The 17585-nt window shown below is 39.1% G+C and overlaps 1 pseudogene; it reads left to right on the forward strand.

Moving 5' to 3' along the window:
• Window positions 1–1028: 1028 nt before the first annotated feature.
• On the forward strand, window positions 1029–9009 carry LOC101346540 (dynein light chain roadblock-type 1 pseudogene; annotated as a pseudogene).
• Window positions 9010–17585: the final 8576 nt, after the last annotated feature.

Below are 17585 nucleotides of genomic sequence, written 5' to 3' on the forward strand. Positions count from 1 at the left end.
GCCAGCAAAGTGAATCCCTTTTTGCCTGTTTTCCCAGTAGCATGAAGAGCCCAAAATGGCCATATAGCAGTCTCAGCTTCCAAATAAGTGGAATTATTATTGTGTTTCCAAGTGGAAGCAGTCCTTTGGATACTAAGACAAGTACATCAGCATAGTCCAGGATCATAAAGATGAGTATGGCAAAATTTTGAGATGGGAGCCATTATATAATAGTGAAAGGTGTTATCCCCCAATTCCACTCTTGATTTTTATTCCTATAGTGGGTTGAATGGTGGCTCTCTCAAAAGATATGTTCACCTGGAATCTACGCATGTGACTTTATTTGGAAAAAGGGTCTTTGCAGATAAATTATTAAGGATCTTGATGAGATGTCCTCTATTACCAAAGTGGGCCCTAAATCTAATGACCCGTGTCCTTATAAGAAGAGGAGAAGACACAGACAGAGGAGAACAACGAAGGGAAGGCAGAAGCAGAAACTAGAATGATGTATCTACAAGCCCAGGAATGCCAAGGATTGCCAACAGCCACCAGAAGCTAGGAGAAAGGCATGGAACATATTCTCCCTCAGAGCCTCCAGAAGGAACCAACACTGCCAACACCTTGATTATGGACTTCTGGCCTCTAGAGCTGTGAAAGAATAAATTTTTGTTATTTTAAGCCACCAAACTTGTGGTAATTTGTTACTGCAGCCCCAGGAAACTAATACAATTCCCATGTATTCTGGCTATTGGAGAAACATCACCATATATTGGTTATTGGTAAATAACATATACTATATCCTACAGGATGGCAGCCCAACCACTCCGGGTATTAATGCCCAGTGGCAACATATCTGAGTCTTCAGTTGACCTTTCCTTTGTTCTTTAAGAGCAGCTCCTTCAAAGTGGCAGGGTACGTGATAAGACCAATGAATCCTGTGAACATCAGCCAAACGCCTCACATTTTTGCTTTAAAATAAATTCTTTGGTCAGAAACAAATGTTGTGTGGGATATCACAATGCTAAATAAGATAATCAGTAAGTCCACAAATGACGATGCTCACAGAAAAGGTACTGCAGAAAGATAAGTCAAATACACGTCCAGAATTATTTTCTATCCCAGAAAAAATTGCTACCTCATCCAGCTTAAGACGGGGCCAGTGTGACATCAAGTAGTTAGCTGATGCTTCTGGGATGATGGTGCTATACTGAGCCTTTAAACCCAACAAGGTCAGTTAAAAAATACCAGATTCCCATCATAGAGTGCCTGAATCTACAATCATGCCTAGTACCAATACTGTTTTAGTCAGAACTCAGTGTAGGAAATAGAAATCACATGTATTGGACTCATATTATTAAGTTCCTCAGATTGTCTCAGTCTTGCCTATCTCAGCTGCTTGTTCTGTCTTAGCCTATTTGCGACAGACCAACTCCAAGAGGTCCCTACACTTCCACTACCTGAGACCAACCAGCCACTCTTCTGGGTCTCTGACTCCTCCTGCCATTTCTGAACTTGGATAAAATTGACACTGCAGGGAGCTGGAGTCAGTGGCAAAGGAGCTGAATGATGTAACCTGCAAGTGTGGAGGAGTTAACTTCCCATGGTGCAAACTACTAGTGGGAAATAGCAGATTGCAAATAGGAGGGAGCTGAGCAGATACGTTCCCTCTCCCTTCTTCCTCTGGTGGACTGTTTTGAGGCACAATTTTTCTGTACAGTCTGCTGAAGACATTCCATATAGTCAAGCAGGAGACAAGTGTGTTGGCATTTAACGCATTACAATTTTTCCCGCTGAAAATAATGGGAAATAGTTTCCAAGTTAATGTATTTATATAGAACAGTTAAATTTCAGAAATGGATTTCTGATAGTAAATGAGAGATGTTTTTGTTGCATTTAACAACATACCATCATAACTATGATTCAGGGTACAAGAAGACGAGATCAGGAAGCCAAGGACTCCAGAATTAGAAAGTGCTTACTGCTATTACTGCAACTGTCTCTTGACACGTAGGAAGCTGAAGAATAGACACTGAGATCCTGTGGCAGAAAACCCCCACATTTCCATGAACTTGCTTGCCAACAAAACACAGGCAAATCAGAAAGAAGACACCACCTGCTTCACTTACATCTTTTCACTTACATCCGATTTGCAAAACCTAAACCACACACGGAAGCCTAGTTTCATGGAAGTTGGGTAAATGTAGTTTTGGCTATCCTTTGCAGTACAGAACTGTACGCTAGAAGTAGGCAGAATGAACAGTGCTTGCTAATTTATCTTATCCAATGCACATTAATATAAATAGATGAATATAATGAGACACACTCACCCCTAAAAACACACCAATCGATTTTTTGAGATAGACAAGCTAAACTGTAGTTTATCTGGGATAAATATATATATATATTGTATGTATATACAGATATCGTATGTATATATATATAGTATGTATGTTGTTGTTAGGTGTCATGGAGTCAGTTCCCACTCATAGCGAACCTATAGGACAGAGTAGAACTGGCCCACAGGGTTTCCAAGTAGCAGCTGGTGGATTTGAACTGCCGACCTTTTGGTTAGCAGCTGAGCTCTTAACCACTACATCACCAGGGTTCCATTTTACGCACACACACACACACACACACACACACACACATATATATACATACTTACATACACACACACATACATATATATATACATATAAACTAAACCAAAACACTTGCCATCTGGTCGACTCCAACTCGTGGCGACCCCATGTGTGTCGAAGTAGAACTGTGCTCCATAAGGTTTTAAATGGTTGCATTTTCAGAAGTAAATCACCAGGCCTTTCTTCTAAAACATCTCTGGGTGGACACGTACCATCAACCTTTCAGTTAGCAGTCGAGCATGCCAACCTTTGGTGCCACCCAGGGACTCTCACTTTCTATATATACATATTTATGTATGTACGTATGTATGTGTGTGTGTAGATATACATAAGATATACTTTATATCTTCTGTAAGATATATTTTTATATCTTATATACATACATGCATTTTAGATAGATAAAAATAGATACAGATAAATACATCTTAAACAAAAAGCCAGCAGAATGCTCAATGATGAGAAACTTCCCATTAAACTCTGAACGAAGAAGACAAAGATGCTCACTATCAGCATGCTTATTTTATGTTTTCCCAGAAACGCTGGTCAATGAAATTAGATGAAAAACAAGAAAGAGGTGATAAAATTGGAACGGAGTCAGCAAAGTTATCATTATTTATGTACATGATTAGAGCAAGAAAGAAAAGTCATAAAATTTCTGATAAAGAGTAATGAGAGGGGGATTAGCCCTACCAAGCAATAAACTTATTTTAAAACTACGTAAATTGAACAATTTGATATTGATACATGAATGGAAACAGATCAGTGAACCTAAAAGAAACTTCCAAAATATATGGGAATTTAGTGTATATTAAAGAAAGAGTTTCAAAGCCATGAGAAAAACTGGCAAATTTTATGTTGTATATATTTTACCACAATAAACATTCAAAAGTTATAGAAATAGAATCACACAGAATGGAACATTTTGGGGCTGTTTTCCTCACTTAGCATAATTCCCTGGAGAGTCATCCAAGATGTTGTATGTATCAAAACTCATTCCTTTTATTGCTGAGTACTATTCCATGACATAGATGTACCACGGTTTGTTTATCATTCATCCAGTTAAGGACAGCTGGGTTGTTTCCAGTTTGGGGCTGTTACAAATAAATTTGCCATGAACCTTTGTGTACAAGTTTTTGTGAGAACGTAAGTTTTCATTTTTCTGGGATAAATGCCCAAGAGAGCACTTGCTGATTGGTATGGTAATTGCATGTTCAGTTTTATAAGAAAACTGTGAAACTGTTTTCTATCATGGGTGTACCATTTTATATTCCTGCCAATAATGTACGAGTGATCCAGTTGCTCCATATCCTTGCCAGTACTTGGTGCCGTCACTTTTTTTTCTTTTGCATTAAGTCAATGATCCATGTGTATAAGGTTTGAGATTTAGGTTGAAGTTCATGTTTTTGGCTATGCATGCCCAATTGTTCCAACACCATTGGTTACAAATGCTATCCTTCCTCTATTGAACTGCTTTTGCACCTTTGGCAAAAAATTCGTTGGCGTATTTGTGTGGGTCTATTTCTGTTTTGTTTTGTTTCTTTTCCATTGATCTATTGATGTGTGCCAATATGGGAAAATCTCTCAGCTGTATTAAAGAGATAAAGCAAGATGCAAAAGTGTACATAGTGAAGTTGATGATTATTTATATTATATATTGCATAATAACTTTAATGTTAACAGATGTTGCATCTGGGGAGGGAAAATGGGATCTGGGAGGTAGCAATGTTTATTTTTCATTTTCTATCCCTTAGTACTCTTAGAATTTTTAGTCGTGCGCATATACTACTTTGTCAGTGATAAAAAATTAACAAATAAATAATGGATGTTGGGCTTATCAATTGGAATTGAAATTGATCTTTATTATAATCTTATCTATTGGTTCCAGAGAGAAAATTTTGTTCTATAGATCTTGTGCATAGAAAAAGGAAACACACCAAAATGTCAAAAGAAATCATCTATATGTGGGTAGGTTACACATGATCTCATTTATTTTTTATATTTTCTGAATTATTTGCAATGTGCATGTGTTACTTTCATAATAAAATAACAATAAAGGTCGCTCCTCTCAAAAAATCAAACAAAAAAAGCTTCTTCCTATGAACTCGGCATGGCAAGTCTGAATGTCACCACCACCCTCCTCCCCCCAAAGCTCCCTTCTCCTACTATCAGCTGCTACTTTTTCCTTTGACTCCTCTACCTTGGTCTAATTGCTGCTGTTGGAGAAGAATGGGGCAGGATAAGAGAAAAAAACTCCTCTTCCATTGAAGCTTGAGCTCAGGCCCCCAACAACGCATGTCTATGGGGGGTGGGGGGCACAATTGCTCTCCGAGCTTAGATGAAACCACAACTGTTTGATATTTGGATTATAGTTTTATCGCACTTGATTACTTTAAATAAGTGTTGTACTAGAATCAGAAGAAAAAAAAGGCATCTGTTTTCCTACTAGATTCAAGAAGGAAAACCTCTTTTAAACCTGTTTAGTCTATGAACCATACTGGCCACTAAGTGGAGCTATAGGCTCAAGTATAAGATATGTGTGGCAGAAGTTCAATTATTTTATGAAAATAAGTATAATGAGGTTCTTGGCGTTCTCTAAGAGTAACAGCAAAAATTCAGGCTGGTTTTCCTGCCAAAATTCCACTCCCTTATTCAAAACGACTATTCAGAAACTACAATGTTAAGGGTCTGGGTGAGGTCATTTGGAAGGGCTAGAAGTGGGATACTTAGGTGACATTCATCCCCGTTATTCCATTTAACACCCCATTATTTACAACAATTTCAGCAGTATAGAATGTTGACTTTGTATTCAAAACTCCAGCTTCCTGCATTTTATTCGCCATTTTTCTATGCATCTGCAATTTTTATGAAGACATATCATGATTATATACACCAGGAGACTGGAAAGGAAAAAATGCCTTAAGTTTATATCAAATTTAATACCATTTTCTTTAAATGGTTCACAGTTATAATTGATGACTCTATCATTTAATTTTTAATATCTTATTACCTAGAGAAGTGGTTCTCAACAGTGAGCAACTTTACCCCCTAGGGGACATTTAGCAAAGTCTAGGAACATGTTCTGACTCATAGCAACCCAATAGGACAGAGTAGAACTCTCCTATAGCATTTCCAAGGAGCAGCTGGTGGATTCGAACTGCCAGGCTTTTGGTTAGCAGCCAAGCTCCTAAGAGTCGGAATCGACTCGATGACCACAAGTTTTTTTTTTTTTATTGTTTGTTTGTTTTAGGGACATGTCTCCATCACGCGTCTGTCAGTTTGTTGTACTGTGGTGGCTTGTGTGTTGTTGTGATACTGAAGTCTTTGACATCTGTATTTCAAATACCAGTAGGGTCACCCTTGGTAGACAGGTTTCAGCAGAGCTTCCAGACTAAGATATAGACTAGGAAAGACCTGGCAGTCTAATTCTGAAAAAATTAGCCAGTGAAAACCTTGTGAATAGCAGCAGAACATTGTCTGATATAGTGCAGGAAGATAAGCCCCTCAGGTTGAAAGACACTGAGAATACGACTGGGAAATAGATGCCCCCTCAAAGTAGAGTCGACCTTAATGAAGTGGATGGAGTCAAGCTTTTAGGACCTTCGTTTGCTGATGTGGCATGACTCAAAATGAGAAGAAACAGCTGCAAACATCTATTAATAATCGGAATGTGGAATGTACAAAGTATGAATCCAGGAAAATTGGAAATCATTAAAAATGAAATGGAATGCATAATCCATATTCTAGGCATTAGTGAGCTGAAATGGACGGGTATTGGCCATTTTGAATCAGACAATCATGTGGTCTAGTATGTTGGGAATGACAAATTGAAGAGGAATGGTGTCTTCATTCATCATCAAAAAGAGAATTTCAAGATCTATCCTGAAGTACAATGCTGTCAGTGACAGGATACTATCTACATGTCTATAAGGAAGGTGAATTAATATGACTATTATTTAAATTTACACACCAACCACTAATGCCAAAGATGAAGAAATGAAGATTTTTACCAACTTCTGCAGTCTGAAATTGATCAAACATGCAATCAAGATGCACTGATAATTACAGGTGATTGGAATTCGAAAGTTGGAAACGAAGAAGGATTGGTAGTATTTGGAAAATACGGCCTTGGTTATAGACACGACACTGGAGATTGCATGACACAATTTTGTAAGTCCAATGATTTCTTCATTGCAAATGTCTTTTTCCAACAGAGTAAAGGACGACTATACGTGTGAACCTCACTGGATGGAAAACACAGGAAGCAAATCAAATACATTTGTGGAAAGAGACAATGGAAAAGCTCAATATCATCAGTCAGAAGAAAGCCAGGGGGCGACTGTAGAACAGACCTTCAATTGCTCATATGCAAGTTTAAGTTGAAGCTCAAGAAAATTAAAACAAGTCAATGACAGCCAAAATATGACCTTGAGTATATCCCACCTGAATTTGGAGACCATCTCAAGAATAGATTTGACACATTGAACGCTAATGAACAAAGATCAGATGAGTTGTGGGAGGACATCAAGGACATTGTACATGAGGGAAGCAAAAGGTCACTAAAAATACAGGAAAGCAAAAGACAAAAATGGATGCCAGAAGAAACTCTGAAACTTGCTCTTGAAGGTAGAGTAGCTAAAGCGAATGGAAGAAATGACAAAGTAAAAGAGCAGAACAGAAAATTTCAAACTGCAGCTCAAGAAGACAAAGTAAAGTATTACAATGAAATGTGCAAAGACCTGGAGTTAGAAAACCAAAAAGGAAGAACATGCTCAACATTTCTCAAGCTGAAAGAACTGAAGAAAAAAATTCAAGCCTCGAGTTGAAATTTTGAAGAATTCCTTTTGATGCAGGCAGCATCAAAAGCAGATGGAAGGAATACACAGAGTCACTGTACCAAAAAGAATTGGTCGACATTCAACCATTTCAGGAGGTAGCATATGATCAAGAACCGATGGTACTGAAGGAAGAGGTCTAAGCTGCACTGAAGGCAATGGGGAAAAACAAGGCTCCAGGAACTGATGGAATACCAACTGAGATGTTTCAGCAAACGAATGCAGCATTAGAAGGGCTCACTCATCTATGCCAAGAAATTTGGAAGACTGCTACCTGGCCAAACCGACTGAAAGAGATGCATATTTGTGCCCATTAAAAAGAAAGTTGATCCAACAGAATGCAGAAATTATTGAACAATATTATTAATATCACACACAAGTATAATTTTCCTGAAGATCATTCAAAAGTGGCTGTAGCAGTACATCGACAGGAAACTGCCAGAAATTCAAGCCTGATTCAGAAGAGGACGTGGAATGAGGGATATCATTGCTGATGTCAGATGGATCTTGGCTGAAGGCAGAGAATTCCAGAAAGATATTTACTTGTGTTTTATTGACTATGCAAAGGCATTCAACTGTGTGGATCATAAAAATTATGAATAACATTGTGAAGAATGGGAATTCCAGAACACTTAATTGTGCTCATGAGGAACCTGTACGTAGACCAAGAGGCACGCATTTGAACAGAGCAAGGGGATACAGCATGGTTTAAAATCAAGAAAGGTGTGTGTCAGGATTGCACTTTTCACCATACTTATTCAATCTGTACACTGAGCAAATATTCCGAGAAGCTGGACTATGTGAAGAAGAATGTGGCATCAGGATTGGTGGAAGACTTATTAACAACCTATGTTATGCAGATGACACAATCTTGCTTGCTGAAAGTGAAGAGGACTTGAAGCACTTATTGATGAAGATCAAAGTATGGATTACGCCTCAACGTAAAGAGAACACAAATCCTCACAACTGGACCAATAAGCAACATCATGATAAATGGAGAAAAGATTGACGTTGCCAAGGATTTCATTTTACTTGAATCCACATTCAACATCCATGGAAGCAGCAGTCAAGAAATCAAACGACGTGGGGCCTCGACAAGGAACGGACTGAGCGGGGGGAGTCTGGCCCACAGTGCCAGCGTCCTGGCATCCTGGGCCTTGTTGTGCGATAACAACAATAATGAGAACATTTCCTGAAAGCTTAATATGTATTAGGCACTGCTGAGTGCTTTCTGTATCTTTCATCCTCACCACAGCCCTATGAGGCAGAGGTGGAAGAAACCCTGAAGCGACTTCAGAGCCAGAAGGGCATGCAGGGAATCCTTGTGGTGAACACAGAAAGCATTCTCATCAAGAACATCATGGACAATTCCACTACCACACAATATGCCAACCTCAAGCACAACTTCGTCTTGGAGGCATGGAGTACCATATGTGTGTGAAACTGACCCCCAGAATAACCTCACCTTCCTTCAAATTCGCGCCAATAAAAATGAAATTGTGGTTGCACCAGATAAAGACTATCTCCTGATTGTGATTCAGAACCCAACTGAATAAGCCACTCCCTTGGCTACCTATGTTATTCCTTAATTTAATGCCCTCAAGAGGAATAGTGTTAGTCATACCAACCCTCTGCAAGTGGAAATCACCTAAGAGCCCACTCACATAAATCTAGTGGTCAAGGGTGGGCTGGTCCGCTCCACACACCCCCACCAAAGGAATCCCCATGCTGCACCAACCACTCCCAAGTTCCCTCCAGGAGGACCTTCTCTCTGATCACTTCTGGAGTTTGGAGAAACAGTTTGTGAGAAGCCCACACCCGACTTCCTTCTGACCTTCAGTTCACTTGTCACCCTGGGGAAGAAAAGCTGTTTTTCTTTAACTAAAAATAACAAAATGCTTACTTTAAAAAAAAGAAAGAAAAAAGAAATGAAGCAACATATTGCATTGGTCAAATCTGCAGCAAAAGACCTCTTTAAAGTCTTAAAAAGCAAAGATGTCACTGTGAGGACTAAGGTGCGCCTGACCCAAGCCATGTTATTTCAATCACCTCATATGCATGCGAAAGCTGAACAATGAATAAGGAAGACCGAAGAAGAATTGATGCCTTTGAATTATGGTGTTGGCGAAGACTATTGAATATACCATGGACAGCCAGAAGAACAAAAACAAATCAGTCTTGGAAGAAGTAGAGCCAGAATTCTCCTTAGAAGCGAGGATGGTGAGACTACGTCTCACATAGTTTGGACATGTTATTAGAAGGGACCAGTCCCTGGAGAAGGACATCATATGTTTGGTAAAGTAGAGGGTCAGCGAAAAAGAGGAAGACCCTCAACGAGATGGATTGACACAGTGGCTGCAACAATGGGCTCAAACATAACAGCAACTGTGAGGATGTTGCAGGACCAGGCAGTGTTTCATTGTTATCCATAGAGTCGCTATGAGTCGTAACCGACTCCATGGCACCTAATAACAACAGGGACATGTTTAAGGAGTTCTGGTTGTGCAGTGGTTACAGTGCTTGGCTGCTAAACAAAAGGTCGGCGTTTTGAACCCACCAGCCACTCCGTGGGAGAAAGATGTGGCAGTCTGCTTCCATAAAGATTACAGCCTTAGAAACCCTACAGAGCAGTTCTACTCTATCCTACAGGGTCGCTATGAGTCAGAACTGACTCAATGGCAAAGGGTTAGAGACATGTTTTGGTCATCACAATTGGAGGGATGCTATTGGTATCTAGTGGATAGAGGCCAGGGGTGATGATGAGGGGATTACTTTATACTCTTCCTAATGCTTTCCCATTATCTCTCGTGATCCTTGATACTACAGTGCAAAATAAGACTAAATGGAAACCAAAAAAAAAAAAAAAAGGAGAGAAGAAAACAGTAAGTGAATTGCCCAAGGCCATCTGAATTAAAACTCAGCTCTCTTGACTTTAGGGTGTTTCCAGAAAGTTACATTATCTCTTTGAAAAACCATACACAATGCCATGAGAGTTTTGAAACTATTGTTTGAACAGAATTTATGGATATGTGGGTAATTTTTTGTATGAATAATTATGCATACATATAAATATTGAAAATAATAGCAGAAGCTTCTATTTATTTTACTTACTGTGTCAAGTATTGTGCTAAGAAATTTATATACATTATTCATAGTAAAATTATAGTAACACCAAAAGTTCTCAAGGACTTCATTGATCAGAGCTGTTACATCACCTCTGAACTGTGAAGCTCTAGACTTTTATACGAGAGAGAAATAAATTTCTCAAGTATTCAAGAAAATGTCATTTTGATTTTTTTAGTCACTTGCAGCAGATTCTAATCCTAACTAGAATAAAGAGAAAGTATTTTTTATATGGAGAACAAAAACAAGAAGGCAGTCAGGCTTTCAACCCTATTGGCTGTACAAGAATACTATTTTCCAGGACAGGGCCACCCAGTCTGTAAGTCTATAATGATTTTTTCCCAACAACATTTCAACAGATACAGCTAAAGAGATACCCCAGGATTCATTTTTCTTTGACACTGCCAGGACACTATCTTTCAGAGATAAAAGCATCTGACTCCATAAAACTAAATCTGCTTTCAAATTGTCACACAAACATCTTTGTAGACACATTTTACAGCTAAGGAAAGGAAACTGAGTCTGTGCTAACTAGGCCTTGGTGGTACTATGCTTGATGAAGGCTCTTATTCGATGCAATTAATCTCCCAAGAAAGAACTTGACATATGTCTGCACTAAAGATTTATATGCATATAAGCACGTCTGCTGAACTCTATGGGGAGGTTACCACAGAAGGGACTGCAGGGCCCTGCAAATGAATCCAGCATGGCAGCACATAGAATCTAGCAACATTAGTCAAACCGTGCAACAGTGACTGAGGGTTAGAGAAGAGCAGTAGGCATCGGTACAGTATGTGACATTCTGACAACATTAAGGCATACTTAGTCTAAGATGCCTGAACCCACCCTGACCCTACTCCCAAGAAGCATCTTTGTGTACTCGGGAATGAAATTTCTGTGGGCATAAAACTAAATGTGCTATATTACAAGAGTCCCTTGCCTATTTACTATTGTACCCTTCTGAACCTGTGCACAGTTATGATAAGGGCATTTTCTTACAGTTTCAAGAAGCATAAGCCAGGAAAAAATTATTACAATGAAAACCTCATAGGAGGAGCAGAGGTACATTTGAGTTGTGAGCATAGGCCCATTGCCACACTTCATTTGTTGAAATGTGAGTTCCTTGATCAGAAGCAATGCTGTGTGGAATACCGTGATGGTGGAGAAAGCATTCTGAAAGTCCACAGACAGTAGTTTTGGCAGACGCATTGTGTGCAGGGCTGGCAAATCCGTATATAGAGTGTCAATCCCAGTAAAAATAAAACACTGCCCTTTTCATGATGGAAGTGGTCCAATGTAATCAACCTGCCACCAGTTGCTGGCTGGTCACCCCAGGGAATAATGCTATATCTGGGACTCAGTATTTGTCGCTGCTGTTGGCAGATTGGGCACTCAGCAGTGGCTGTAGCCAAGCTGGCCTTGGTGAATGGAAGTCCATGTTGTTGAGCCCATGTATAATCTCCACCCCTGCCACCATGGCCACTTTGTTTATGAGCTCATTGGACAATTACAGGAGTGGCTGAGGAAACAGGCTGACTGGTATCCACAGAATGCATCATTCTATCCACTTGATTATTAAAATCTTCCTCTGTTGAGATCACTCTTTGGTGAACATTCACATAAGACACAAATATCTTCACATCTTTTGCCCATTCAGAGAGATTTATCCACATAGCTCTTCTCCATACCTCCTTGTCACCAGTTTTTCAATCATGTTCCTTCCAAGTCCCTGACCGTACAGGCAAACCATTGGCCACAGCCCAGGAATCAGTATGCAATCACACATCTGGCCATTTCTTCTTCCAAGAAAAATGAACAACCAGATGCACTGCTCAAAGCTCTGCTCAATGGTAGGCTTTTGCTTCACCGTTGTTCTTTAGGGAAGCCCCAGAAAGGTCCACAGACGGAAAGGAATTTTTTCCAAAGATGGAATACACCCAGAGTCTCACTCATATTTGATTTAGATGATTCAGAAAATGAGATTTTGGACTTAGAGTTGATGCTGGAATAGATTAAGACTTGGGATGATGTGATAGGGTGAATGTGTTTTGCACATGTGAAGAACATAAATTTTAGGACGTCAAAGGGTGGGATGTTATGGATTAAAATATGTGTTGGAATCCTAATCCCTATACTTGTGGATGTAATCTTGTTTAGAAATAGGGTTTCTTTGTTATGCTAATTAGATCTTACCTGAGTAGGGTCAGTTCTAAATCTAATCACTTATGAGTTATAAAAAGAGCAGATTAGACAGAGAGATATGAACACACAGGGAAAAGGCAGACGCCATGTGAGTATTGTCTACAAGTCAAGGAACCAAGGAATGCCTAGGACTATCTACAAGGAAGGAATCAACATGGCCAAGATCCTGATTTGGACTTTCAGCCCCCAGAACTCTGTTCTTTAATTAAAGCCACCCACTTGGTATTTCTGTTACAGTAGGACTAGGAAACTAAGACACTGATCAATTATATGTAATGAGTGCAAGAAAGAGATGAGTCAAAGATGATTCCAATGTTTTTATCCTGTGCAACCGGAAGAATTAAGTTGCCATGAACTGAGATGGAGAAAACTGAAGACGGAGTAGGGATTTTGTTTGTCTTTTTTGTTTGTTTTAGGGTTGCAAACATGTTAAATTTGAGATTTCTATTAAACATCCAAGAAGAGACGTCAAATAGGCAGTCAAGAATCATTGCATAGATGATAATACAGTCATGAAACAAGATGATTCCACTTATGGGGGGGAGTGAGTGTAGATAGAGAAAAGAAGCAGTTTAAGGATTGAGCCCTGCAGGTCTCTAATCTTTAGAGGTTCATATGATTGGGGGAAAAAAAAAAAACTAAAAAGGAACGTTGTTGTTAGGTGCCGTTGAGTTGGTTCCAACTCATAGCGACCCTTTGTACAACAGAACGAAACATTGCCCAGTCCTGCACCATCCTTACAAATGTTGCTATGTTTAAGCCTATTGTTGCAGCCACTGCATCAATCCATCTCGTTGAGGGTCTTCCTCTTTTTCGCTGACCTTCTACTTTACCAAGCATGATGTCCTTCTCCAGGGTCTGGTCCGTCCTGATAACATGTCCAAAGTACATGAGGCAAAGTCTCGCCATCCTTGCTTCTAAGATGCATTCTGGCTGTACTTATTCCAAGTCAGATTGTTTGTTCTTCTGGCAGTCCATGGTCCACCAACACTGTAATTCAAAGGCATCAATTCTTCTTTGGTCTCCCTTATTCATTGCCCAGCTTCCACATGCATATGAGGAGACTGAAAATATCATGGCTTGGGTCAGGAGCACCTTAGTCCTCAAAGTAACATCTTTGCTTTTTAAGACTCTAAAGAGGTCTTTTGCAGCAGATTTGCCCAATGCAATACATCATTTCATTTCTTGACTGCTGCTTCCATGGGCATTGATAAAAAGGAGTGACTGTGAGGTATATGAAGAACCAAGAATGTGTGGTATCCTGAAATTCAGGTGAAAAAAGTATTTCCAGGAGGAGGGAATGAGCAATTATGTCAAATGCTAATAGGTCAAGTAAGATGAAGACTGAGAAATGATTATTGACTTTAGTAACATAGTCATCCGTAACATTTCATTTTCATCACATTTTCAGCGGAGTCATGGTGATGAAAATCTGATTGGTGTGGATTCAAGAGAGAACAGGAGGAGAGGAATTGGACACAGTGAGTATAGACAACTCTTTTGAAGAGTTACTAAGCTAAAAACCAAACCTGTTGCCATCGAATTGATTGCAACTCATAGCGACCCTACAGGACAGAGTAGAACCACCCCATAGAGTTTCCAAGGAACACCTAGTGGATTCAGACTGCCAGCCTTTTGGTTAGCAGCCATAGCTCTTAACCACTACACCACCAGGGTTTCCTTTGAGGAGTTAGGATACTAAAAAGTATAGCAGGGTTTGTATATTGGGAGATGGCGAGAAGCAGAATAGAAGGATACTTTTCTCCTGAATCTGCTGTATCTATACCCCTATAAGTTGAGGAAGTGGGCCCTGAAGGATGGCTTTGGCAGGTACATAGCTTCTTTGGAAATCTCAAGAGGAAAATTTATGCACTTTGAAGAAGTAAGAGCATAGATTAATTTGAAGACTGTTGGAAAACTTGGGAGTCAAGATTTAAAGATGTCCATATTATCTTCTTAAATAGATAGCAAATAACTTTTGTGAGAGGCAGAATGTTTGACAGATGTGGTTGAGTGAGGGCAAAGTTTAGATTATGGTGCAAATCACATGTGAGAATACTCAGAGATCTCAGAGAGATGCTTTTAAGAGGAGAGAACCTAGGAACAGGAACCTATAGTAGACCCATCCTGAGTTATGTTATTATTGCTGTTGTGTGCCATCAAGTCGATTCCGATTCATAGCAACCCTATAGGACAGAGTAGAACTGCCCCATAGGGTTTCCTAGGTTGTAATCTTTACAGGAGCAGATTGCCAGGTCTTTTCTCCCGGGGAGCCACTGGTGGGTTCGAATCGCCGACCTTTCACTTAGCAGCCAAGCACTTATCTACGAGGGCTTCTTATGTTAGCATTAGGAGTACTAATTCATTGACAACGGACAAGAGGAATGTGAGAAACACCATATAGTTCAGACTTCAGCTCTTGGAGGGAAACATCCTTCAGGGTTGGCTATACCATCAAGAAATACAATGATATGTTAGTGATCTTTACTTCATTTCATTCAATAAATATTTTTGATCTCCTAATATTGTCTGGGAGCCCTGGTGGCACCGTGGCCAAGAGCTCAGTTGCTAACCAACAGGTGGGCAGTTCGAATTCACCAGTCACTCCTTGGAAACCCTACGGGGTAGTTCTACTCTGCCCTATAGGGTCGCTATGAGTTAGAATCAACACAATGGCAACAGGTTTTAATATTGTCTGGGACTGTTAAAGGCACTTGGGATACATCTATGAACAAAACATACAAAGATTCATGCCCTCATGAAGATTGTATTTTAGTAGGGGCAGACAAACAATAATAAATACAATGAATAAATTATATAGAATGTTATAATGTGATAAGATTATGGGAAGAATAAAGACAGAGTAAGATTAAGGTAGATTCAAAATGCCAGAAGGAAATAATTGAGCGAGATTGTGTGTACTCTTTATCCTGTTTTCTTCAGTGATACATCTTATGATAACTTACAATATAGCAAGCAGGATATTGATGTTGGTACAAGTCAAGACACAGAACAGTTTTATCAGTGCAAAGATCGCTCCTGCTTCCCTTTTATAGAATCCACCCTCCTTTCCCTCTCATCCCACTCCCAGGGATCCTTGTGGTGATGAAACTGTTCTGTATCTTTACTCTATCAATGTTAATATCCTGGTTGTGAGAGTGTACCATAAGTTTTCAATATATTAATCACTGTAGAAAATGGGGTAAAGTTAGACATGGTACTATTCTGTGTTATTATAACCGCATGTGAATCTACAATTAACTAAAAAAAGTTTTATTAAAAAATCTCTTCATATACTTTAAAAATTTCCACTTTATTTTACATAAATTATAACTCAATAAGGTTAATTATTCAGATTTTTAAAATAAACTTTTTCTTTTTTCAGACAGTTTTAGATTTATAGAAACAATTGAGAATACAGAGAGTACCTATATACCCCATATCCAGTTTCTTCTATTAACATCTTACATTAGAAAGGGAAATTTGTTATATTTAATGAACCAATATTGATACATTGTTATTAAATAAAATTCATAGCTTATTTCAATTTGCTTATTTTTTCCCTGATGTATTTTTTATGTTCCAGAATCCCATCCAGGATACTACATCACATTTAATCTCCATATCTCCTTAGGCCCCTCTTGGCTATAGCAGTTTCTCTGACTTTCTTTTTTTTATTTTGACAGTTTTGAGGACTGCCCCTCAATTCAGATTTTTCTCATGTTACTCTCTTGATTAGACTGGGGTTATGGGTTTTTGTGAGGAATACCATAGAGGTAAATTGCCATTTTATCATGATATATCAGGGGGACATGCTATTAACATGACTATGTATATGAACCTATAAATATTTTTATATATGCTGATGTTACCAACTTCAGTCCATTCCACATGGATCGTTGTAGCCTCTTCCCTTTGTTTATCTGTAACCTCCCACTCCAATCGTGAGAAACTTGGCCCTCACCATCTGCCATATATTTACTTTCTGTTCAATTCCAATATGCATATATAGTAGTTTCAGAAATGTCAAACCGCACCTCTGTGGGAACAAACTTCATCAACCAGAGGATAATGCTTATGTGCAGATCATTTTGCCTTTCTTTTTACAGACTCCACTCATATCCACAGTTACTTAGGTCAGCAACCACATCCCCCTCTTCAGCGAGGTTATTTCATACATTTGGAATACAGTTAGACTCTCTTGTCACGGTCTGCATTCTTTCATGGGATCCTCTGATCTCTGAAATTATTTTGCTAATTGTATACAATAAGGTTCAGTCTTTGTGCTGTAAAGTTTTATGGGTTTTGACAAATGCATAATGCCATGTATCCACCATTACAGTATCATACCGAATAGTTTCACTGACCGAAAAGATCCCTGCGCTTCACTTATTCAACCTTCTTTCCCTCCTCCTGAACCTGAACCCGAACCCCTAGCAATCACTGATATATTTACTATTTCTGTAATTTTGCCTTTTCCAGAATATCCTATAATTGGAACCATACAGTATGTAGCCTTTTCAAAGTGGCTTTTTATGCTTGTTGTTGTTGTTGTTAGTTGCCATGGAGTTTGCTCCAACTTGTGGTGACCTTATGTATAGCAGAATGAAACACTGCCTGGTTCTGTGCCATCTTTATAACGGTTGGTATGTTTGAGCTCATTTTTGTGGCTATTGTGTCAATCCATCTCATTGAGGGTTTCCTTCATTTTTGCTAACCTTCTAGTTTCAATTAGCAATATGCGTGTAAGATTCATCCATGTCTTTTCATGGCTTCATAGTTCATTTCTTTTTATCACTGAATTATG

This window comes from Trichechus manatus, unplaced genomic scaffold, assembly GCF_000243295.1.
Source record: "Trichechus manatus latirostris isolate Lorelei unplaced genomic scaffold, TriManLat1.0 scaffold00221, whole genome shotgun sequence".
NCBI lineage: Eukaryota > Metazoa > Chordata > Mammalia > Sirenia > Trichechidae > Trichechus > Trichechus manatus.